At 34.2% G+C, this 26,925-nt stretch overlaps 1 long non-coding RNA gene across 6 annotated transcripts in view; it reads left to right on the top strand.

Moving 5' to 3' along the window:
* The first annotated feature begins 11,834 nt into the window (after positions 1 to 11,834).
* The window catches only part of LOC121499025, a 190,289-nt gene continuing 175,198 nt past the window's right edge, over positions 11,835 to 26,925 (top strand). For 5 of the 6 annotated variants that reach the window (XR_005989973.1, XR_005989971.1, XR_005989975.1 and 2 more), the window contains exon 1: positions 11,845 to 11,948. This is a non-coding gene — a long non-coding RNA (uncharacterized LOC121499025). Of the gene's footprint in view, positions 11,949 to 26,925 lie in introns of all 6 variants that reach the window. The other variant, XR_005989974.1, reaches the window with a different exon arrangement.

Raw genomic sequence — 26,925 nt, 5'->3', positions numbered from 1 at the left:
ATGAATATGCATATAGCTTGAAATTTGGGGGAACCAATATGGATCATTTGCAGAAATTATGGTTCTGTCAAAATATATGATATTCATTAGGCATATTAAAATAAATAGAATATCAAATTATTTGATATTTTTCAGCAGTGCTTTGCCCTTAAATATTAAAGTTTAAATATCGAAATTAGCCCTCTCAGTAGCCAGAAAATGGCTGCTTAGTAGGTCGGCTATGCATATTACTATTTCTGTTCAGTCATCCTAGAATATAGGGAGGTCTTTTTTTTTTTTTAAGATTTATTTATATGAGAGAGTGAGGATGAATAGGAGGGGAGGGGCAGAGAAAGAGGGAGAAGCAGGCTCCCCCCAATCCCAGCAGGGAGCCTGATGTGGGGCTCAATCCCAGAACCTTGAGATCATAACCTGAGTGAAGGCAGACATTTAACCAACTGAGCCACTCAGGTGCCCAACAGGGAGGCATTTAAAGTGCATTTTGTTTAAGACATTTAAAGAAATGACTTTTCATGTGAATTCATTTAAGAAATCCCTGTGATCCCCGAAGTCTTCATTTTTTTCTATTTTAACTGCTGATCTTTATTGATAAAATAGGCTACTATGCAATACACACTCTCAGACGTAAATTTAAGGTTCTGCTTAAAAAAAAAAATATATATATATATATATATATATATATACATGGAAACCTTGCCATATAGCAAAGTAAATGTCTTAATTTTATTTATTTTTTTTTAGTAAATGTCTTTAAACACCAAGATCTTAAAATTATAGCCAAATAAGAAGACCAAGAATAAATTAACTTGTTTATAAAAATAATTAATCAAGTAACATTGTGTAATAGAGCTTGAAAATTGTGGTTTTTAGCCCATAATGCTATAATAAAACCTTGAAAATGGGTATGCTTTTCCTAAAGAAAAACTTCCTTCACAAACCTCATAAAATTAATAAACCATAAAAAATAAGTTATAAACACATATTACAAAATATTTTGAGGATATAATTTCAATGAATAGATGCCAGCTATTTCTTTAACTGACAAATGACATGTTGGTAAAAGGTATATCTTGTAGCCAGTTGAAACTGTTTACATTTACTTTTTTTCTCCGTTTATTGAAAATTTAACCCAGTATGATAATGACTCTAAACCGAAATCAGGATGCAGTTTATAAATAATTCCCTGACAGGATTTTTTTCTCTTCTTAAGGGGACACGTAATAATAATAATAATAATAATAATAATAATAATAATGGCCTTTCCAGTTGATAGCTGCCTTATATCCAGGTGGTGACTCATTAATCAAAACTGCAAAAAAAAAAAAAAAAAAAAAAAAAAAAAACAAAACTGCTTTGATCTCATACCCCTTCCCTCTCAAAACAAAGCCTCTGAATTCCTCACATGAGGAGAAAAGAGCAACTGCAGGATTTTATAGTTTTCACTGCTACAGCATGGACTTGAGGCACAGCATCTGTATGTGCTTTTGTCACTCACTATCTCTAAGGCACCTCAAAATCATATTCTTTGAGTATCACAGTGATAACAGCAACCTTCGTGCGCTCCCCACGTATCTTACCGCCCACTTTCTCCAGCTCAAGTACTGCAGAGCCCACTTACCAAGGCTTCACTTGCTCTTTTGTTTAGTCGTCCATCACTTTTTAGTGTACTTTATACATTATTTACCTGTTTATCATGTGAATTACTTATTATCTTTCTCTACCTCAAGAGTGTACGTTGCTTGAGGGTAGAGATCCTGTCAGTCCTTAACCGGTGTACCCCAAGTGCTGAGATCAGTGTCAAGCACCTAATGGACACTCAATAAATTTTTGATTAAATTAATCGATCTGCATAGCTATAATTGACTTAATTCCTTATCATACTCTAGTGCACAAATATGCTACAATTCATCTATCTGTTCTTCTATTGTAGGGCTTCGGGGCTATGTCAGGGTTTGTGCTGTAATACACAGGGTGGTTAGAAACACTCTTATGTAAATTTCCTGGTATAGATTTATAAGAGTTTCTCTTTGGTTTATAATTGAGAGTAGAATCAGAGATTTGTAGAGCATGTCCACATTCTAAATAAAAATGTAATACTACATTTTTCCCCCAAGGTGTTGTATTTTGTCCTCCTAACTGAAGTATTTATGAGATTCAAACATATTGACCTTTCAGAAAACCAAATTTTGGCTTTGTTAACTTTCCCACATTTGTTTTCTATTTCATTGATTTCTTTTTATTATTTCTTTTTTTTCTACTTACTTAATTTTCTTATTTTTCCATAATCTTAGGTGGAGAGTAAGATAATTGATTTAAATTGTTAAACTTGGGATCCCTGGGTGGCGCAGCGGTTTGGCGCCTGCCTTTGGCCCAGGGCGCGATCCTGGAGACCCAGGATCGAATCCCACATCGGGCTCCCAGTGCATGGATCTGCCTATGTCTCTGCCTCTCTCTCTCTCTCTCTCTCTCTGTGATTATCAAAAAATTAAAATAAATAAATAAATAGTGCTTTCCCCACACCAAACCAGAGTGACATAGTGCAACATGGTGGCCCTATTTTAAAAAATAAATAAATAAATAAATAAATAAATAAATAAATAAATAAATAGTTAAACTTTAAAATCATAGGCATTGAAAGCTAGAAAATTACCTCTAAGGACTGCTTTAGTGATATCTCATAAATTTTGATATGTTGTGTTTTAATTAACATTCATTTGAAAATATTTTTAAATTTCTCTTTCTGTGAGTTTTATCATTGGATTATTTAGAATTGTATTGTTTTGAGTTCAAGTATTTGGAGGTTTTCTAAATGTCTTTTATTACTATTGACATTTGATTTAATTCCATAGTTGTTAGAGAATGTACTCTGTAAGATTTCGAACTTCTGAAAATTATTGAAATTTATTTTATAGCCCAGCATATGATTTATCTCAATGACTGTTCCCAAGGTACTTGAGAAGAATGTGTACTCAGCATTTGTTGGATAGTGTTCTATAATTCTAGAATTGATGATATATATCCTAAAATTATTGCTAAGATTCATATTATGTCTATACATTATGTATTTGAGTGATCCTCTGTGCCCCTCCTTCACACCCTTAGTTTTCTCCTCCACCCCCAGCGGCCCAGATCTGGAGTTCACAGTTGCACATTTCACACATATTACTTTACACTTCCCATTCATACATCACACTTCACAAATGTCAGAACCTTACGACAGTGTAATTCCATTCATCTGGCCCAACTCCATCTTTTGTATTACTGTTGTATATGTTTCCTTTAAATGCATTATAAAGCCTCACTTTAAAATGTATCTGCTTTTGACCTAGATGGTTAGCTGTTTTGAAGAAAACAGAGAATTGTCTTTTATGTTTTCTCAAATATTTGCCATTTCTGGAGCTTTTTGTTCTTTTCTACATCTTGAATAACATCAATTCCCTTTATATTGTAGAATTAGTATATTTTTCTATCTTCTCCAACTTTCAAGTTTCATTTCACACAAAATACAAGATTATAAATGATTCTGTTATTGTGTGCATATATATGTCAAATAAAAATAAGTACAAATAAACACATACATACATTTTTACTTTTGAACATTTTCTTTGGACTCAACAAAGTATGTCGATACATTTCAATTATTTCTTGCAACATTTATCTGAAGTTACATTTCCTACCCTGCGTCATCTTCAGAAATAAGGAAATTGAGGGTCAGGGAGATTAAATTTTTAACAATTACTTTTAAAAGTCATTAAAGCTTATTGTGTACTTTTACTTTTTAATTAGCATCCATCTTCCCTAGCCCAATACTCTTCAATAGTATAGTGCTTAGCTCACTGTTAGGAACCTCCTAGGTAGATCTTCAAAAATGATAATGAATACATAGAAGAGTGAATCCAAGATTTTGATATAGATATAGATATAGATATAGACATAGATATAGGATTAAGAGATATAGGTATAGATATAGATAGATATAGATATAGATAGATGCTGGATTGAAAATGCAATTAGAGTACATTTTTTTCCCACCCCCTGCCCCTGCCTCTGGCAACCACCAATCTGTTCTCTATATCTATGAGCTTGTTTTTCTTGTTTGTTTGTTTTTTGGGGGGATGGGGGTTGTTTGTTTTCTTTTTCTTTTTAGATTTCACATATAAGGCAGATAATATGGCATCTGCCTTTCTATGACTTATTTTACTTAGCATAATGCCTTTGACGTCCATCCACCTTCGCGGGATCCCTGGGTGGCGCAGCGGTTTGGCGCCTGCCTCTGGCCCAGGGCATGATCCTGGAGACCCAGGATCGAATCCCACATCGGGCTCCCAGTGCATGGAGCCTGCTTCTCTCTCTGCCTGTGTCTCTGCCCCTCCCTCTCTCTCTCTCTCTCTCTATCATAAATAAATAAAAATTAAAATAAAAAGCCATCCACCTTCGCAAATGGCAAGATTTCATTCTTTTTTATGGTTGAGTAATATTCCATTGTATGAATTATACACGTATACATATATACACGTATATACATGTACATTATACATGTATACACATATATAAGATGTATATAATGCATTATACATGTATACACGTATATACGTTATATACGTTATACATATATATATGTGTGCACATATATATATATATACACATAATATATGCATAGCACAATTTCTTTATCCACCTATCGATGGACACTTAGGTTGTTTCCACATCTTGACTATCATAAATAATGCTGCAATGAATAGTGGTGCTTGTATCTTTTTGAGTTAGTGTTCTCATTTTCTTCAGATAAATACTCAAAAGTGGAATTGCTTGCTCATATGGTAGTTCTATTTTTTAAGTTTTTGAGGCACATTCCATACCGCTTTCCACAGTGGCTACAACCAGTTTACGTTTAGCCAAAGCTGGAGGCATCATACTCCCTGAATTCAAACTATATTCCAAACCTATAGTAATGAAAACAATTGACATAAAACAGACACATAGATTAAAGGAACAGCATAGAGATCCCAGACATAACCCCATGTATATTTGGTCAATTAATTTATAACAAAGCATCTAAGAATATGCAATGGGGAGAGAAGTCTCTTCAATAAACAGTGTTAAGAATTAGTATTCTTTAATAGTCCAAGTGTGTTGGTGATATTTTCTCTGTTTTTGTTTATCTGAAAAAAAAAATCTGTTTTCTCCTTCCTTTTTGAAAGTTGCTTAAAAATTTAAGGCAAAAGTAATTTTTCTTTGAGCACTTTATTTTTTTTATTTATTTATTTATTTTTATTTATTTATGATAGTCACAGAGAGAGAGAGAGAGAGAGGCAGAGACACAGGCAGAGGGAGAAGCAGGCTCCATACACCGGGAGCCCGACGTGGGATTCGATCCCAGGTCTCCAGGATCGCGCCCTGGGCCAAAGGCAGGCGCCAAACCGCTGCGCCACCCAGGGATCCCTTTTTTTTTTTTTATTATTTTTTTATTTTTTTTTTTCTTTGAGCACTTTAAATATGTCATTCCATTGTCCTCTTGCCACCATGTTTCTTTTGTGAAGTTAGCCATTATTTATCTTACTGTACCTGTTTGCAATCCACCTTTTTGTTTTTTCTGTACCTCTGACTGCTTTCAGGATGCTCTCCTGGTTTTTCTGTCTTGTGAGTTTCACATGTCTAGGTGTATACATGTGCTTCTCTTTGCATTTATCTTACTTTGATTTCACTTAACTGGGATTTATAAGCCAAGGCTTTGCACTACTTGGAAATTTTTCAGCTATAATTTCCCAATTAACTTTTCTGGCCCAATGTCATTCTTCTCTCATTCTTGTTTTTATCTTTTATTGAAGTATATAGTTGATACACAATATTATATTGGCCTCAGGTGTATAACATAGTGGTTTGACAATTATATACATTATGCAATTCTCACCAGATAAGTGTAATTAACATCTCTTCTTTCATTCTTTAATACCAGTTACATGAATGATAACATATCACCCAGATCACTGGAGCTCTGGTAATGTTTACACCTTTACTCTTTGTTCTTCAAATCGGATGCCCACTTTTGCTGTCTTTAATCTTCCCTTAAGCTTATTCAGTAATTTATTTTTAATTCAGCTACTGTAGAATAGAATTCCCATTTAAATGTTTGTTACATTTCTATTTCTATTTGTTATATTTCTTGCTACTGAGATTCCTTAACTCTTCACTCATTAAGGCTCTTTCCCTTTAAGTCCTTGAACATGTTTATAATATTTGTTTCAAACACTTTATCTAGTAATTAAAACACCTAGGCTTTCTCAAGATCAGTTTTTATTGACTGCTGTTTTCTTTGCTGTTGGTCATATTTTCCTGTTTCTTTGCATATCTGGTAACTTTTTATTGTATACTAAACATTGTAGATGATACATTGTAGGAGCCTTACAGTATGTTAAATTCCTCTGAGAAGTGGTTTTTTTGTTGTTGTTGTTGTTGTTGTTGTTCTTATTTTGTTGTTTGTTTGTTTGTTTGTTTTTTTACTAGTAGCAAGTTCAGTTATATCCAATCACCTTGCATTTGTCCAGGCCTGGTTTTATACTCTTTGAAGGTGGATTCATGGAAATTCCAAAATGATTCCCAAAACCCTTTGCATTGGCTATTCTCAAATTCTGAACTCTGTTTCCCCTCTGTTTTGTCCAAGCTTGGTTTTAAGCTCTGATGGTATAGGTCCAGAGCAGTTCTTACTTTAGAACATGGCCCTTGCATTTAAGTTGGGGTTGTTCTGCTGTCTCCATTTTATTCCTGGAGTATTTCTGAGGTGTCTTCATTCTACTTGGGCTGGAATTTCGGCTCTCAGCTCTGATCAATCATTAATATCTTTATTCTCCTAATCTCATAGCCACTGGTCTTTGGTAAGCCTTGCTAGGTCTTTCATTGCATGTGTCCGGCCTATTCCTTGGCCAAGGACCTATAGGAAACCCCCAAACAGATTTTGGGATCCTTCCTAATGTGTCTTCTCTCCAATATCCTGCAGATTCCAGCTGTTTTGACAGCCTCAAATGCTGAAATCTGCCTCTGCAAATCAGTGAAACTGATGTGCTTTGCTTGTTCTTTAGCTCCTTATGCTATGATCAGGAAATTGGCTTCAGACAGAGAGCTGCAGTGAACCTGGGCTCATGTCAAGTGTTCATTTCTTTAAGGAATCACAGTCATGTGCTAAGTCTTGCCCAAAGCCTGGAAAATATTGTTTCACATATTTTGTCCAGTTGTTAAGGTCGAAGGGCTAGTCTGGCACTAACTATTCTATCATGGCATGAAGCAGAAGTTCACATTGATATTTGAATTTTTATTTTGTCTTAAAACTCTGCTAAACTTTTTTTTTGAATTGTCTACATCATTTTATTTTTTACAAGATCATTTTGTAAATAATGACCATTTTTTCTTTTCAATATTTATCAGTTCTTTGTCAGGCTTTTTTGTCTTTCCCATATTCTCCAAGGGAAAGCTTTACACATTTTTGATGTGGGGAACAAAGGAAAAAGAAAAAAAATTAAATTTCCTTACAACAAGTCCTTGAGACAGGCAGAGTGACCTTCCTTGAGGAAGTCAACTGCCTCAATGCTAATACTTTAGCTTAACATTAGCCTGACCTTCAGGACCCAATAAGTCTCATTTAACATGAAAAATTCCTTTGGAAGCTTTCTTTATTTGTACCCTCCAAAATATATGTTAGCAATCACTCTTCAAACATATGGCCCACTGGTATGCAACTGAAGGGTCTCATCGCTAAGATTTTATTAGTCGGTAGTAAATGCTTTGCCTAACAACAGATAGCCCCTCAAGATCTTGGAAACCTTGCTTCCAAATTCCATAGAGACTTACACTATCCCTAAAACCCTTCCAACTTGGAAGTATATAATCAGCCACTCCTTCCAACCCCAAAGCAGCTCCTTCTGCCCATTCATCATGCCCCCATACCTTAAATAAAAAAAAAAAAACACCTCTTTGCACTGAATTCTTTCTAGACCATTCACTCTGAACCCTAACATTTTCACATCAGTTTTATCATTAAGTATTTCTTAGCTATGAATTTTTGTTGTTGTTGTTGGTATTCTCTACCAGGTTCAGGGAGTTCCCTTTTGCATCTAGCTTTCAAAGAATTTTTCTTTTGGTTTCAAGTGAATATTGGCTTTATCAAATATATGTTTTCATCCTTTGAAATCATCATAACGTTTTTCCACTTTTCCTATTGGTGTAATGAATTATATAATTTTCAATGTTGAAGTTAACCCCAGGGCCTTTCACACTATCTGACCAGGTGCAGTTGAAGCCCTGGCTATTGGCCTGGGTAAACATTGGGAACCAGAAACTTTCTTCATACTTTGGCATCATGTCACATGATATGACCACAACCAGGAGGGTGACAACACTATCTTCTCTACTTGGGCCAAAGAGAGAAGGAAGTGAACGAAGAGGATGGATAAGGCCAGTCCCACTATGTGTTAGGCCAGGCAGTCCTTTAAAACCCAACACTTCCCCCTAATTTTTACTGAGCTCCGGAATATACCACTCAAGGCCAGAGTAATGGCATGAGAACTATGTGGGCCCACAGGACCCCATGCTCAGAAAGGCCCTGTGTTTGCTGAATGCTCTACTGTTGCCATCAAGAAATTCTTAGTAATTTTATCTTTGAACTTTTCTTTTGTAAAGGGAGTCTAATTGGATAATGGAGGATGTGCATGAACAGAGGAGATACACATGGTATGCATTTTGCAACCATTCCTTGGCGTCCCATTGCATGTAGAGTTCAGGATGCCCCGTGAGCCCAGAATTCTGGCAGATGGTGACATGTGAGAGTTCAGCATGACACAAAATACAAGGTAAGTGTGTTATGAAAGTCACTGGCAATATCAGTTGAATATTGGTAGAATGTACACATATAAAGAAGTGAAATAAGAATAGTTGAGTTAGTTTTGTGTGGTGTGACTACTGTTTTAGCAAGAACAAAACGCGTATGCACGTATGAGCTGTGACATATGAATTGTATAATTTCAGTTCTTCTGCATATCAGCAACTGACCAAGGAGACCTGGTTGTATAACGTGTATTGCCCCAGGTGGTCTGCTCTTATGGCCTCCTTGATTTCTGCTGATAGGAAATTATATTATTTTACATATAGTAAAAGAAACTTAAAACAATATACATACACTTCTCAGGCTTTTTGTTATTGTCATGTACTTTATTTCTATGTATGTTATGAACTCAGTACTATGTTATTATTTTTCTTTTAATAATTTTCCTTTAGAAATATTCTTAAAATATGAAAAAGGTATTTTATCTTTACCTACATATTTATAATTCGTAGTGCTGTTTACTTCTTTGCGTGGATACATGTTTCACTGGGTATTATTTTCTTTCTGCTTGAAGGACTTCCTTGAACATTTCTTATGATGCCTGTAGTGGTGAATCCTTTTGTATGACTGAATAAGCCTTTATCTTGTCTTAAGTTTTTAAGACATTGTTGCTGGGTATAGAAGTCCAGGTTGGTGGTTTTCATTTCAGCATTTCAAGGATATTACTCCACTTTCTTCTGCCTTGCAGTTATTTCCGACAAGAAGTCTGCTATCTGCTATCATTTTATATTCATTCTTCTATAACTAATGATTCTTTTCTCTCCAGATGCATTTAAAATTTTCTCTTTATCAGCCCCTTTAAGCAATTGGATTATAATATAGATTTCTTCATGCTTCTTATGTTTGGGGTTTGTTGAGTATCTTGGACCTACGTGGTTTTGATTTTTGTTAAATTTGGAAAAATTTCAGTCATTGCTTCAAATATTTTTTCTATCCTCCTACTCCTCCTTCTCCTCCAAGGACTCCAAACACATACACATTAGACTACTTGACCTGTTCATATTTTTTTCTCTGTATATACTTTTGATAGTTTGTATTGCTCCATTGCATTATTTTCAAGTCATTCATATTTTTTGTTGTTGATCTCATCCAGTGTATTTTTCATTTAAGGAATTTCTTGCTATACCTAGAAGTTCAATTTGCTAACTTTTTCTGTATCATTCATTCCTTTCCCTAACAAATACCTCTTTTCCTCTGCTTTCTCTAGCATTTAGAAGATAATTATAACTATTTCATTATTCTTATATGCTTATTTTATCATCTGTGTCACCTCTGGGTCTGTTACTATTGACTGATTTTTTGTTTTCATCATATGAATCATATATTCCTATTTCTTTGAATGCCTGGCAACTTTTTAATTTGAATGCCAAGTATTTTGAACTTTACCTTGTTGAATGCTAGAAATGTTTGTATTTCTGAAATATTCTTGAGCTGTTTTCTTGAATACAGTAGTTACTTAGGAATAGTTTAATCGTTTTCAGGCTTTCTTTGCAGAAGCTGAGCAGACTTTAGTCTATTAATCTTTCTCCACTAATAACCCCAAATTTGTGTTTATTCCAACCAATGCCCTTTGAATTATGATGCATTTCCACTTTGCCTGGTGGAACATAAACTGTTAATGACTGTGTTAGCCCCATAGATTGTTCCCTCTGCCTCTTTCAAGTAGTTCTTTCTCAAACTCAGGTTGTCTCTTGTCACACACTCACTGACAGGTGCTCAGCTAAAATTTGAAGAGGGAACTTCTATGTCAATACAGAACTCTCTTCAGGTTTCTGTGGTCTGAGATTCCTTCCTGTGAACTGTAGTTGCCTTGGCCTCACCAGATACCCAACTCATCATCTTGACTGAGGAGTACCAGCAGCCTCCGGCTGGGTCTCCTCTCCCTACACTGTAGTCTAGAAACTGTCCAAGCAGTAAACTAGGGCATTCAGAGCCCTGGCCTCAAAATTTTTCATCTCAGTGAGGATCAATGTCCTATGCTGCCTAATGTCCACCATTGTATTTGTATTTGATAGATACAGTTGAATTTATTTGTTTCATGTGAAAATTAGCTCTGATAATTAGCTCTGATATCCATTGCTTACTTATAACAGACAGCAGAAATTCTGAGGTACTCAATTGTACTTGAAAATAAATTATCAGAACCTTTTGGTTGTAGGAGAAAGGTGCAATCTTTCAGAGAGGATTTGTATCACCCCAGTAAGCGTGTTAGGGCAGTTAAGACTATAGAATAATTTAAAACCTAATTGAGGGGTGCCTGGGTGGCTCAGTCAGTTAAACATCTGCCTTCAGCTTGGGTCATGATCTCAGGATCCTGGGATGGAGCCCCACATCAGGCTCCCTATTCAGTGGGAAGTATGCTTCTCCCTCTCTGTCAGTCTCTCTCCCCTACTTGTGTTCTCTCTCTCTCGCTCTCTTTCAAATAAATAAGGTCTTTAAAAAAATTGAATTGAAGCATAAGAATGTCAACTTTCGTCTGCACATACATGTAAAATCTAGCTTGTAGGTACAACTTCTCAGGGATTTTTTTTTTCTTTTCTCTGCTTTGAAATGGCAACAACAGTTCTTTAAAGATAGAGGCATGAGTATATTTAACTTTGCCTCCTTCTTACCCTGAGGTTCCCAATTCAGTGTTTGAGAGTTTCCTATCATATTTCCCACCTTGGATGGGTCCTGACTCCTAAAGGGTGTGAGAACCACCAAAAGTTTCTACCTTTGACATATAGTTTCTGGGCAAAAGCACTTTCAGTATTCCTGCTACTTGCTAAAATACAGCTGTTCCAATTAACTGTTACTGTTACACAACCACGAATCCAGTGGTATAAAATGATAATTTTATTAGGAGCAAAAATTCTGTGGGTCAGGAATTTGGACAGGACTCCACAGGAAGTGTCTGTTCCAAAGTATCTGAGGTCTCTCCTGGGAGTCTGAACTGCTAAGGAAGGATCTGAATGGCTAGTAGTTGGAATGGTCTAAGCCCTTTGACACAAATATCTGGTACCTGGGTCAGAAGTTTTGAAAGCTGCATTGCACGTAGCTGGAGCTGTTGATAGGAGAACCTATACAAAGCCTCACGGTATGGTATGGCTTGGGATTCTCACAGCATGTTGAGGTCACGTTGCAGATTTGTGGGGTGGAAGGAATTACTATACTCATCTTTGGAAAATCAGATTTGCCATAACTTCTCTTATATTTGTGGTTGTAAAATGCTTTAATCTTACTAACTCTTTGGATATATAGATATTTAAGCAATTTTCATTGTTTTTAGTTGTTTTAGGTTTTAAGAATTAAGCAATGAATTCCAGAGGTCAATTTGGGTATTTAGGCTCAATCATATCACTAGATGTGGGTGGAGCTCTCAACTATTACATGTATTTTAAAATCAGTTTTTCAAATTCCATGAAAATCTTGTTGACATTTTGGTGGGCATTTCACTCATATTACTGATTTTTAGATGCCTTTTTAATATTGTGTTCTCATTTATTAACATACGTATTACTAGTCTTTTTTTATAGCTTATTAACTAAAATTTCATAATCTTCTCTATTCAGGTCATGCACATTTTTCTTTAGGTTTGTTTTTTGGAATATTATAGTTTTGTAGTTTTATGCATGGTATTTACTACACGCTGCTGTATTTTCTAATTGCCTACTTCTGGTTTGTGGGAAAGCTATTGATTTTTGCCTATTGATCTTGTATCAAGCCATTCCACTTGCTGTTGCCAATTGTGCTTGCTAATTATCTTGAAATTTGGGATCATGTACAAATAGTAATGGACTATCTTGGAATTTGGCATCGTGTATGAATGACAGAGATATTTCTTCCTTTTTAAGTGATACCACTTTACTTTCATTATTCCAGTAACTAGGACCTCCAACATAATGTTGCAGAATAGGAACAATAGAGAGAATCTTCATCTTGCTATTAACTGTAATTTGAAATATTTTTAATGTTTCACCATTGGAATATGGTGTTCCCTTAAATATCTGGTACTTTAAAGATATTCTATTCTAGATCTGTTTTTGTTAAATGCTTTTATTATAAATGAATATTTATTTCTATTAAATGTTTATCATTACTCATTGAGATAAAAAAATAACATTTTACTATCATTACATTTAATAGATACTGTAATATGGGAATATACTTTACCCTGAAGAAACACTACCTAGTCATGCCTTTTTAAAAATATTGCTTAATTTGACTTGTTAATATTTTAAATGGTTTTGTGTCTATTTTATAAATATAATGGCAGGTTGTGAGATGTGTGTATGGTGTGTGTGTGTGTGTGTATCTGTGTGTGTGTGGTGTTTGCTAGCATTGCTCACTTTTGGTAGCTACTGAGCACACTAGGTTAATAAATTGAGTTAGGAGCTTTATACCTTATTTTCTTTGCTTTGGAAATCTTTGCAGAAGAAGAGAGATAGTTTAGTTTTGAATTCTTGCCAGAGCTCACTATCTAGGCAAAAATTTTCTGGGCTTGCAATTTCTTGTAAGGTTAAAGGTTTAATTCAATCGTTCTAATTCTTGAATACACCTGGGAATTCACATTTTCCTTGAAACATATATACATTTTTTTGTAGTTTTAAAATTTATGGCATATAATTTTGTACATTTTCTTACAATATTTTAAACTTTATTCAGTAACTTTGTCCATTTGAGTTCCTAATGGGTTTCTCCCTTTTTTTCATGACCATATTTTCCAGTTAGTTTTGTATTTTTCTCTCTAAAAATCTTGCTATTTCTGTTGATCAACTTTAGAATTTTTTGTATTTTTCTATTTGTTATTTTATTATACGTTTTAATTCTCCTGACTTCTTTTTTTAAGTTTATGTTATTTTTGTTCTATATTTGTTACATATCTTTAGTCTTTATTGTTTTTAATATTGAATTAAGATTCATAAATCTTTCTCTGAGTTCTGTCATCTACACAAAGTATACATTTTGATAAGTAGTGGTTTTATTCTTTAAAAATAGTTTAAGATTTAAAAAAAAAGATTTATATTTTTCGTAAATAATTATTTAAAAGCATTTTCTTTAATTGATAGGTTTGTAGATTTGGGGGGGGGCTTGGAAGTGAGTTAATTTTTTGTGTTAATTTCTTATTTTCTTATATCTTCAATGAATATGGCTTCTATGATACCAGTTTCTGGTGACTTTTTTAGATTTGTTTTGTGGTTTAGTACATAGTCATTTGTTTTTTTTTTTTTTCTTTTGGTGTCCCATTTGTGTTTAAACCCTCTATTGAATACAAACATCTATAAAATTCTATGTGTATCTACTAGATCGAGTTTGTTAATTATGTTATACAAATATTTTATAATCTTCATTTTCTTCGTGGTGAATCTAGAATTAACATATATTATACCTTGCTTAAACTCTTAATTTTGTTTTTTTTGTTGTTGTTGTTGTTTCAAGTTTGGGTTGTTTTTGTTTTTGTTTTGTTGTTCTTTTTAGATTTTATTGATTTATTCATGAGAGACACAGAGAGAAAGGCAGAGACACAGGCAGAGGGAGAAGCAGGCTCCATGCAGGGAGCCTGATGTGGGACCATGACCCCAGGATCATGATCTGAGCCAAAGGCAGACGCTTTAAAGCCACCCAGTCGCTGAGCCACTGAGCTACCCAGACATCCCTTTATTGTTTTTGTTTTGTTTTGTTTGTTTTGCTTTTTTTAGATTTTATTTATGTTTCAAGTTTTTATTTAAATTTGAGTTAGGGCTATCTGGGTGGCTTCGTCAGTTAAGTGCCTTGGTTTCAGCTCAGGTCATGATCTCAGGGTTGTGAGATTGGGCTCCATACCCAGCAGGGAGTCTACTTGAAGATTTTGTCCCCCACTTGCATGCATGCCCACTCAGGCACCTGCTCACTTGCTCTCTCTCAAATAAATAAATCTTAAAAAAAAATTTAAATAGATTCCAGTTAGTTAACACCTAGTGTAATATTGGTTTCAGGAGCAAAATTTAGTGGTTCATCAGTTGCATCACAACAAGGGCCTTCCTTTATACCTATCACCCATCTAGCTCATCCCCCACCCGCCTCCCCTCCAGCAACCCTGTTTGTTCTCTGTAGTTAAGAATCTTCTATGGTTTGCCTCCCTCTCTCTTTTTTTCCCCTACATTCATCTGTTTTGTTTATTAAATTCCATATATGAATGGAATCATATGGTATTTGTCTTTGACTTATTTCACTTAGCTTAATACACTCTAGCTCCATCAATATCATTGCAAATGGCAAGATTTCATTCTTTCACATCTTCTTCATCCATTTGTCAATCAATGGACATCTGCACTCTTTCCATAGCTTGGCTATTGTTGATAATGTGGCTATAAACATTAGGGTACATGTGCCCCTTCCAATCACTATTTTTTAATCCTTTGGATAAATACCTAGTAGCACAATTGCTGGATTGTAATGTAGTTCTATTTTTAACATTTTGAGGAAACTCCATACTGTTTTTCAGATTGCTTATCCTTACTGATTTTTATATCCTCAATTCAGCAAATAAAAAGTTTTTAAAGGTATTTATTAAAGTTTCTGACTGTGATTGCAGATTCTTTAAGTTTTTGTGTTTATCAGTTTTACTTTATGTATTTTTCAACTATGCTGATTGGTACATAAAGAACCTTTATTGGTCTATACTGCTAAAATTCCTATATTATATTTCATATCATTTCATTTTAATGCTGATTACCTTAAATTCTATTTGGTTTAATGTTAATATTGCTATTTAATTTTTTCTTAACAAGTTTCTGGTTTATTTGTTTTTTATTTCTTCCATTACGTCCTAATATAATGTGTCCTTGGCTGCAGGTGAGCTTTCTTCTATTGAATGCAATCTGATTGGATCTTTTAAAATTTCTCACAGTTTCTAGACCAAAAAGGGATATCCTTCTTGTTTTCCAATGGAATCCTGGATACTTAAAAAATATTTTTACTCTGAACTCTAAGAAACTGAAACAGAAGGATAGGATACAGAATTTACCTACTGTGTCGTTTTGATCCTGGTATATCAATAGTGTTTTAGGCTATTATATTACATATTACCATATTATATATTACCATATCTCTAAGGCATTATTTTTCCTTATGAAAATAAAATAATACATTTCATTTTATATTACAGAACATACAATAAAGCCTCATTTTCATAATATCCAGAAATAGGTAAATGAGATATTCTATTTTTGTTAAGAATCTTAGAAAAATCAATAAATGAAGACAAAATAGAAATACTTAAAATTAGCAATAGGTAGTAAATGGACATCATTAATTTTGGAAATCTGGTTTCTCTTTGGTAATTTTTTATTTGAAATCTGCTCAATTAACAACTGCATCTTTTGCAATATTACCTTACTTGGGGATTTTTCTATGGAAAACATAATTTTGAGATTCAATTAGACTTAAAAATGGAAAAGCTAGACAGTTGGTCCACTTTAATTTTAGCAATGTATATTTTCTGAATTTCAATGGAAATCATGTTTTTATATATAATATATTTGTTGTGGAATGTTAACTATAATTGTACTCTGCAAACTCAATAAAGTGTTTTGTCAGCCAGCCGAATACATGAATACTGGACGAGAAAAAATTCCTTCAGCATTCTGACACTGAATTAACCATATGTTGTTCAGTTGTGGGAAATGTCCAGGATGAGGAAGAGATCATGATTGACTGCTCTCAGGGCAATTTTATCATGCTGGAACATCCACTAGAACTGATGCAAAAATCTGAGAGAAATAATTTTTCTACTTCTAAACAATTGAATAGATTAAGGATATACTGGTCTTTTAAGTGTTCCGGCAGTACCAGATGCCCCAGGTATCAAGGGGAGCTACTATATTCTCTTTTCTGTACAGCCAACTGTCCTCTGTTATGCTTCCTGAAGGGAGTCACATCATAAACTCAGAAGGAAGGTAAAGTTATGATGTGATATCGAGGCTCTTCTTCCTCATTGGTGGGGGTGGTAGTGCCTCGAGGAAGTATTAAGAGAAGGATGGACCTTGCTACAATCCATTTCAAGGAGCTTTGGGGCCTTTCAGAGTTGAATTTAAATGCTAGGTCTGTACAATCTATATTGTGACAGATTGGACAAATTACTTAATGTCTCTGTGCCTTAGAGTTCTCATCCATAAATTAGGATAATAATATCCAGTTCACAGTGCTGCTATAAAAATTATACAAGATGATGTTTGAAAAGTTACAAATACAGTGAAGCCTGTACTATGAATTATATGGTTTTTAAATTTAAATTTACTCTAAATTACTTTCATTTACACTGTAAGACCTAGCTGCACTGAAGAGAGGAGCAGGGTTGCTATCTATGTGGTAAGACACTACTAGTCTCTTCAAGTCACTCTATTGGAGTAATGCCACAGCAGACACAAAGTACAGGAAGACAGCAGATGAGAGAACTTCAACTCAGGTCAGAACAAAATATTCCTCAGCTGTAGGAATAGAGTACAGAGTAGAGTAACTACTATAAGAAACAAGTGCCAAATTTCAGTGGTTTAACAGAGTCACGGGCTATTTCTTGCTGAGTCCATAATTGATACAGGAAGACAGCGAGGCTGCTGCTCCATAAAGTCACCCAGAGAATCAGGCTTCTTTCACCTACAGGTGCCACTATTCCTAGGTATTGAAGATCTTGGGTGAATCTATTGCATCTGTCAAGCAGAAGTACAAAAGAATAATCAGAGAAACAAATGGATGCATTCTTAGGGACCACACACAGAAGCAGTATATATCATTTCCAAATTTTTCATATTGCATTGGCCAGAACTTAGTCATACATGGTCTCATGTACTGGAAGAGAGGAGGCTTGCACACTCTGCACACTCTGGGTGCCCAGGGTGGAAAGGAAATAAAGTTTGATAACCACATAACATTGTTTCTGCCACAGCTGTCATTTGGTCAATGACATTTGGTCTTTTTAATTTCCTCGCCTAAGTTTTTGCATGCTCCTTTCATGTGATCTTCAAAATAAACATCCAATCTTTGCTTAAATTGAAGATTAAACCCAAGAATAGTTTATGATTTACTGATCAGCTCAGCTCAGCAGATCTTAGTTCAGTGCTGGATTCTTTTACTATCTCTTTGTAAAGTTGACGTCACTCAACCTCTCTCCAAGTTTCATTCACCTGAAAAAATGTCTATCTAAATCACAGAAATGGAAAGTTAAATTGAAATAATACATGAAAATGTGTTTATAAATTAGGAAGCATGAGGCATTATTTTTACTAATGAAAAGATGGCTGAAAAATTGCTGTAGTAACAATGTGGCATTCTATTTCCACTCGGCCCTGTCTTCATCCAGTCCATTAGCATCCTTGTGCAAATCATGGTGTTTAAATGTCAGATGTATATTTGAATTTCACATGTACTATACAGGTAGAATCGATATTTAGTTAACACTTTCTTATACTGAGAAGGTTCAAATGAGCTATGAGGTAAAAAATAATGAAGTCATCGCAGGGGACAGGATCTTACCATTTTGTAATGAGCAAAGGATTTGGAAGACAAAGATTCAAATGAAGAAAAGGGAGAAAGGAGTTTTTAAAGGTCACATTAAGCAGAGGTCTGAAAAGTGGAGAATTCAGTTGGCTATTAATATTATATTAGATATCAGAATAAGAAAGAAACCTAAGTATAGGGTCTTACTTAAGCTAAAATTCTTCATTAAAGAATTGAAAAGAAGAGCTTAATTCTTTAGTTCCCCTTTTTATACTGTTATAGACATTAGCCTACCTTTCAAACATACCTCCTTTGCAAAAAGTCATTACTTACTTAACATTTACAAATTTGTTTTTAATCACCTAAATGGAAACTTAAGATCAAATTGTTTTTCATGCAAATTGGAAAATGATGTGCCGGTTCAATGAAGTCCCAAGTGACAATTTTTAGGTAGGCTGAAAAATGTTTTTTTTTTTTTCTCTCTCTCTCCTCTTACCTTCCATTGTGGCTTTCCCTGTCTTTCCCTTACATTTTCTTCATTATTTTTCCAAAAATTTTCTTGACTATGTATGTCTTTTATGTATTTATTCTATAAAATCTGGAAACCACAGCAGTAATATTCAACTATGATGCATAATGCAGCGCTTGTTACCTCTAACTGAGCTTATTCCATGTAGAATAAATTATTCTTCTGCTAATTATCATGACCAATTCCTCTCCACCTGTCATGTGTCCAAAGGTTAATAAATGCATTGTCTTATTTTTTCCTAGACTCAAGTCAGATACTACTATATATTTATTGTATTTTAGTTTTCTTTTTTGAAGTCAACTGACACTGTAATAGATTTTGTATAACTATTATTATTCTCCAAACTTTATAATGCCATTTCTAAAATACATAGCTTTTTTTTACTTAAATGTGAATTGAAGTATGCATGACTCTATATGTGCAAAAGAGAGAAAGCTAGTATCTGTACAATAAATGCTCATTGCATATTTTGCTAGTGACCATATTTTCTCTATTCCTTATGACTACTCAATAGTTTCTAGACTCCATCTCCTATTTCTTCCTCCACTTCTGTTTTTTATTGCCTTGACAACTCCTAGATGAAACTCTCAGTAGATGAAATCCAATGAACCTATTTATTCCTGGTAGGGAAAAAAACAAAACAAAACTGGGAGATAGCTTAAATTAGAGACATTAGAGGAGATTTTACTTTACTATATTTTCAGTTCCTATTCGCTATGGGAAACCAAAGGCTAACCTTTAATGTCATGTACTTAACTGTTTGTCCATGTCTGACATATCCTAAAGTCTTCCAAGTTTCCCTCAGGCCTTGTTGTCACAGAGTCTGACAAACTTGACCAAAAATATGTTAGTTAACTGAGGAAAATGTAAGTAAAATGCTTTTCTGTTGTTGTTACTGTTGACACCAATTCAACAAATCTTTGAGCTAAAAGTAAGAAAGAGTGCTTTATTCAAGCCCAAGTTAGGGCAACTGACCAGGAAACATACTCTTCACGGGGAAGAAAGTGATCTGAACAATGAACAGTTTCTACAGAGTTATATGCTTTTTTTACATCTTGTAAAAGCTCAAAGGATTATAGATTAGCATATAGGCAGAAATCACAAGTTTTATCCTAACGAATTCAGTGAGTAGGAGCATTGATTGATTATCTCAAGGACGAGATGGGTTTCCTTTAGGCTACTGATTCACAAAGCAGATGTACATATAATGCATGCACGGAGGGCCATAAATCAGGCTTTTGGTTTGAACAAAGTTTATGTACAGTCATGTTGACTTTGAAAGAAATCTTAAATGACTTCTCTTGTATATCAGGCCTTTAGAGAGTTTTTCTCCATCATTACTGCTGTTATAAAACTGTTTTACATATTTCATGCCCAGGATCTAGTCGCTAAGAGGCCACATAAGGTGGTCATGAGCATAATCCAGCTTCTGACCCCTCATATTTACAGGGTAGGAACCTTGATTTGTCATTTTACCAAAATTAGTAACAATCCAATATTCTCTACAGTGACTAATAATTTATAGTAGTAATTTAATTGCTAAGAACACCAGATATTTTTTCTCTATTTGACTAGCAAATTTTCTCCCTGTATCAGGGTTATGTGGGAAGTCGAATTACTGGAAAGGTATTTGTGGCCTTAGACCTAGCAAACTAATTCTTATTAAGTGATTTGAATATACAATGATGTAGGAAAGATTAGAGTTTGAAGCCAATGGCCAAGAAAGAATTCTTGAGACATCTTTGGTGCAAAAAAGTGGTTTTATTCAAGCATAGGGACAGGACCCCTGGGCAGAAAGGGATGCAATGGGGTCGCGGTGAGTGGCTCATTGTATACTTTCAAGTTGGGAGGGGGTTAGTGTAAGCCTCCTAGGTATTTTGGAAGCAAGGTTTTCGGGATCTTGAGAGGGGCTAGCTATTATTGGGAAAAGGTCGTTTATGACTGTCTAATAAAACCTTAGTCATGAGGCCCTTCAGATGTATATCGGTGGGTCATATGCCTGGGAGATGATTCCCAACATGGATCTTGGGGTGGGAGGGTAAAGGAAGTTTCCAAAGGAATTTTTATATGTTAAAGTAGACCTACAGGAACCTGGCGGACAGGCTAAGATTGCCTTTTGCCCTTAGCAAAGTATTAACGTCAAGGCATTTGAGTCCCTAGAAGAATGTCCTGTTTCAAGGACTTGTCAATGGGCTGTATGTAGTAAGGAAATTTAATAATTTTTCTTCTGCCTTTGTTTCCCACGTCATTCCCCCTGAGCAGTTTTAACTCTTAAATCTTTAAGGTTGCTGAGGATGGAAGGTCTCATCTTCTGTAACTTCTTGCCGAATTGGGGCATAGAAATGTCCCTACCTATGGGTCAATATTGGTCACTTGGAGGCATTACACAAAGCATAATATATACAGAATATATATTAAGAAAGTAGAGGCAGCTGAGTCCAAGAGAGACTGCATGTGTGGATCTCCCCAAGTGGAAAAGATCATCTGTTGGCTTGAAGTTATGACAGTGAAGGAGTCTTGACACCAAGTGGAGAGAGAAGGGAGAAAATAGTAAACCATTATAAGTATAACAAAAAGAAAAAACAAGCCCAAATAAGAGTCCTTTGATGCTTGAAAAAAAATCCTCTTCTAGTCCAGGAATTTAGTCAATCCTTAAAGGGAAGGGAGGGATCATTTGAAGCACCACTTTGAGCATCCAAGTCAGTTAAAAATCCAGAAATACTTTTGTGGTAATCTGGAATGTATATACAGCATTCTGTTTTTATGATACCACAAGTTCCACCTTGTACAGCAGTCAAAACATCTAACACCATTCTATTTTGTAAAACTTCCTTACTCATTGGTGTTACTTCAGTATTTAGTAGAGAAATGCTGAGTGTCATTTAGGACCATGTAATTATTGAGAGCTTCCATGTGCCAAACAACATCATCCAGTCACAAAGAGGGAACAAAAATGGACGTTAGATGGTCATACCAATAAGACACAGAACATGTCCACCATCATTTTAAATTTAGAAGGTTGGCTGGGTTAGTATTGATTTTAATAATGCATCTGTGCATTCAGGCAAAACCCAGAGTACAGCAGCCTATCCAGCTTGGAAGAAGCCATGGACACAAGTTAGAGCCACATAACCCTTGGATTCCATTAGGAGACAGTCATCTAATTTGGGGCCTCCTTTAACTGTAGTTAAGATATCACAGGCTATTCAGTTTTAGAAGGCCCATTTTTTAATTTGTATAATAAAAGACAGTCCATGGTCACTTTGTAAGGACCAAGGGAGTCCAAATCTAGGGACAGTTTCTGTTAGCAAAGTTTTTGTCACCTCTGTGGTCTTTTTACCCAAATCAGTAGCCTGTATAAATTCTGTATTACCTTCCATTGGTTACTTTGGTTATAAAGATTTTTCCCTCCTTGTTAACAAGCCAATCTTGTGCATTATTTTTAATATCCTCATTCCTGGGCTACATGAATTTCTTGGTCTGAGTAGACTGGATTTATGGACTTGATTGGAATTAAGACTGGTAAAAGACTTACTGTTTGTTTATTTTTTTTTACTGTCGGCTTGGCTGTACAGTCTACTGAATTGTTTCCTTTAGATTCTAAGGTCATATCCTTTGGATGTCCTTTGAGATGAATTATACCTACCTCTTTAGGTAGGGTACAGCGTAAGGAAGAGTCATAATTTCAGGCCTAAATTAAATTGGGGAGTTATGACTTGATAATAATCTGCTTTCCTTCCAAATTGCTCCATAGGCATGTAAAACTAGGAAGACATATTTGGAGTCAGTATAAATATTCAATTTAAGGCTTTGGTGATTGCAAAACACAAGTGAATACTATAGCATACCCAGCTTTTATTATTCCCTTTTCCATGATACGATTGCCATCAGTAAACCAACTGTCATCTGCATTTCCAAAAGGGAATCTTTTAAATTTAGTCAACTAGAATAACCAAGATCAATAACCTCTCAAGAGTTATGCTCTGTAGAAGTATGATGGTCAGGTCCAAGGATAAGCATGCTGGGTTTAAAGTTTGACAGGTTTTAAGTATTATTTTAGGCATATCTATAAACGTAGTCAGGCTGGTATTTAATAAGTCAGTTTCCTATCCTCCATTGGTGGCCTATGGTCTCTAAGACACCTCTGGACCTAATGTGAAGTTATCACAATCTGGGACTGTCCCATAGTGAGCTTTGGTGATTTTTATTTTTACCTCATACTTATTTATATTTTCTGAAATTATTATATCCCAAAAGGTGAAATTATATTCTTTTTAATATGTTCTTCATTGTCACAAAAGGAAGGAGGAAAGAAGAAAAGTATGTATGTTTGTATGGATACATGGTGTTTAAATTCCATGCCACATTTTCTGGCATTTAAATCAAAAAGGGCACTAGATTGATTAGGTACATTTTATGTTTTACTTTCATACTAGAAAACATGAAGTCAATCTTATTTTCAAGTACTATGATTAGTTCAGTGATTTAACTCATCTAAAATTATTCTGTTTTAGATTGACTGTGTTCTACTTAATCCCCAACATTTAGTTGGGTAACATTTATACTTAATAAATTGGTCCTCTCAAGCATCATCTGTTCCAGAAGCTTCCCAAGATCCATTTGGCCCATGCATCAGTTCCTTGTATTCTCATTACACCAAAAGATACTTCTTTCTGAACACTTAGCAAATTTTATTGACTGTAATTTTCTCAAAATTAGGGATTATGTCTTATTCAATTTCTGTTTTTTTAAGATTTATTTATTTACTCATGAGAGACAGAGAGAGAGACAGAGAGTCAGAGACACAGGCAGAGGGAGAAACAGGCTCCCTTGCAGGGAGCCCAATGCAGGACTGGATCTCAGGACCCTGAGGTCATGACCTGAGCTGAAGCCAACAGCTCAAGCACCACGCCACCCAGATGTCTTATTCAATTTCTTATACCTTAGAATATGATGTGATGAATACATGTTGAAGTTAATTTTATAAAAATTAAATTTTATTAAAAAGATTGTAAAAATCTACCCCTTTTTCTCCAATCTGAAATTTTAATTCCATTCCAACAAAATATAGTAGTGATTTATTCACTTTTGACAGTAAGACATATAAAAACTATTCTTAATCTTATTTAGAAAAGTAATGAACAATAAAAACTAAGAAAATTAGTACTTACAGATGCAAAAATATGTGGACAAATCAGTGAAAGAGAACAGACAATGCATGAACAAACTCTTTAGCTATGAGGATTTAGTTTAATATGCAATAAAGATAATGTTATATTCAGCAATGAAAGGATTAGTCTATAAAATGTTTCTATTTAAAAATAATCAGTTTAGAGCTATTTCACCCCAAAAGTGAAAATAAATTTCATATGCATCAAAAGTAAAACTTAGAAGATATTGCAAATATATAGAATAAAATATGGTACGATATCTGGATAATCAGAACCATTTAAGCATAAAAGTAAAGAAACTGTAAAGGAATATAGATCTGACTACATGAAAGTATTAAAAAAAACTCTTTGGGATGTCTAGGTGGCTCAGTTGTGAGCCTCTGCGTTTGGCTCAGGTCATGATCCTGGGATCCTGGGATCGAGGCCTGAATCAGGCTCCCCAGAGGGAGCCTCCTTATGTCTCTGCCTCTCTGTGTCTCTCATGAATAAATAAGTCAATAATCTTAAAAAAAAAAAAAAAAAAAAAGCCCTCTTGTTTGTTTTTAAAAAATCAGAGAATTAAAAGACAATGAATAATGGGAAGTTTGCCATAAGTGTTAATGATTTTAATAAAGCATTTGTAATAACTAATTTTTAAAAAGACTAATACCTCAATTACTAAGGTCATGAAAGAGCAATATATAAAAACGTAAATTAAAAAATTGAATAGTGCTATACCAATATTCAATATTGGCCAGAATGTGGTAAAATTGAAACATACTGCTGGGAATCCAAAGAAACTATGTATTATGCTCTTTACATCACATATTAAAATAACAAAATGAAGAAATACATTTCATGAAAATTTTCTCAAATGTTGAGAACTTCTTTTTTATTTGTCAATTAATAAGAAAAGTAAATTAGCCAGAACATCTGCTTCTCTAAGAATTTCAGTCAATTATGGGACTAAGATTGATGCTATTTTTACTGTGATGCTCCTGTTTTATTTCCTGTGATTTCTCGTTGTGCTTCCTCTGTAATTTTTTGGTCAGATTTGCCAAAGTTCTATTTGTATTTTTGGTTTTTAAATTTAAAAAGACCTAAAAGTCAACTTTTATTTGTTGTACCAGGTAGGATGTGTTACCTCAAGTGACAAAAACTGCCTTTCATTAACTTAGGCAAAAATAATTAAATGTATTACTGGATTATAGAATTGAGAAAAGTGAATTAAAGGAGCTCCAGGGATTTTAGAAGCAAGGGCCCATAATATTTTTTTAGGTTACTATTAAAAGAGTGACTCAACATTAATTTTATATACTACTATGGAGATTTGAATATTCCTTCAAATTTAAATTTCTGGAATAAAAAGCCAACTCCTGCCAAATAGCTCATTAGTTCTAGTAGTTCTTTAAATTTTTATTTTGAGTTCCTAGGTTTTCTTGATAAATGCAGTCATCACAATAATTTTGACTTTTTCTAACCCAATTTTCTTATCTTATTGCATTAGTTATTACCTCAAAAATAAAATGGAATAAATTACTTACTGCTTTATTCAATTATACTTACTTAATTTTTGTGCCAGCCATTGTTTAAGGCTCAGAGGATATAGCAGAGAATAAAACAGACAGAAAGTCTACTCCTGGAATTTACATTCTGGAAGTCAATATCACATAGACAGTAAAGCAGGAAAATACATAAAATATGCAGGGTATTATACAGTTTTAAGTGTTGATGAAAAAAATAAAACAATGGAGGATCATAGATAATGTTGTGGGTGGGCTTATAATAATGGTAACAGGAAAAAAAAAAATAATGGTAACAGGAGAAATCCTTGTTCCTACTTTTAGAATATAGACTTTGACTATTTAAAATGAGTGTTTTCTGTTGCTGTGAAGTCATTCTTTTTTATATTTTATTAGTTTCTTTCTATTTTGGTTTCTAGGAATGACAGCTAAATTTAATAAAATTACTTTAAGCATTTTCACATTCATAAAGATTTCCTCCTTTAATTCATTAATGAGATTAATTACACTTATGGATATAAACTCATTCTAGTTTTCTAGAATAAATAATATTTTCTAATAATGATTATTTTTAAAATGCTAAATTCAGTTTGCTAATATTATACTTAATATAGCTTTATTTATAAGGAAAATTGGTCTAGAGTTTTCTATCTTATCATAATCAAATTTAAGAATTTTTTTCAATGAGGAATTCTCCATCTTTATTTTTTATGGCCTCTATCATTTAAATAGCATTAGGATTGTATCTTCTTCAATATAAGAATAGCTAACATTTATATGAAATTTAATATATTGCACTGTTCTAAGCACTTTATGTATGTTAACTTAATCATCACAGAAACTCACTGAGGTAGACATTATTATTTACATTTTACAGATGAGAAAACCTAAGCACAGAGAGGTTTACACAGCATATCAAGAGAGTGTGATGCCTTTTTAAAATTATTGATATTAAATACAGTTTTCAGTGTATTTCATGATCATTGATCTACTCAAGCTTTGCACCCCTTGTTAGATTTTATTAACTAAAATTTTGCTGGAAAAATATCATTTCCTCCAATATTTCAAATTTATTTCCTAAAGTTTCCATTTTCTTCTTAAAAATCTTTAATTAGGGATCCCTGGGTGGCACAGCGGTTTGGCGCCTGACTTTGGCCCAGGGCGCGATCCTGCGGACCCAGGATCGAATCCCATGTCGGGCTCCCGGTGCATGGAGCCTGCTTCTCCCTCTGCCTGTGTCTCTGCCTCTCTCTCTCTCTGTGTGACTATCTAAGTAAATAAAAATTTAAAAAAAAAATCTTTTATTATATCTCTAATTTTATATGTATCTCTAATTATGTTTCTAAACATATTTAAATCATGTATTTTGCTCTCCTAATTTTGCCTTCAGTAAGGTTC

This window comes from Vulpes lagopus, chromosome 9 (genome assembly GCF_018345385.1).
Source record: "Vulpes lagopus strain Blue_001 chromosome 9, ASM1834538v1, whole genome shotgun sequence".
In the NCBI taxonomy this organism is placed as follows: Eukaryota; Metazoa; Chordata; class Mammalia; order Carnivora; family Canidae; genus Vulpes; species Vulpes lagopus.
This window is presented reverse-complemented; position numbering and strand designations above follow the sequence as displayed.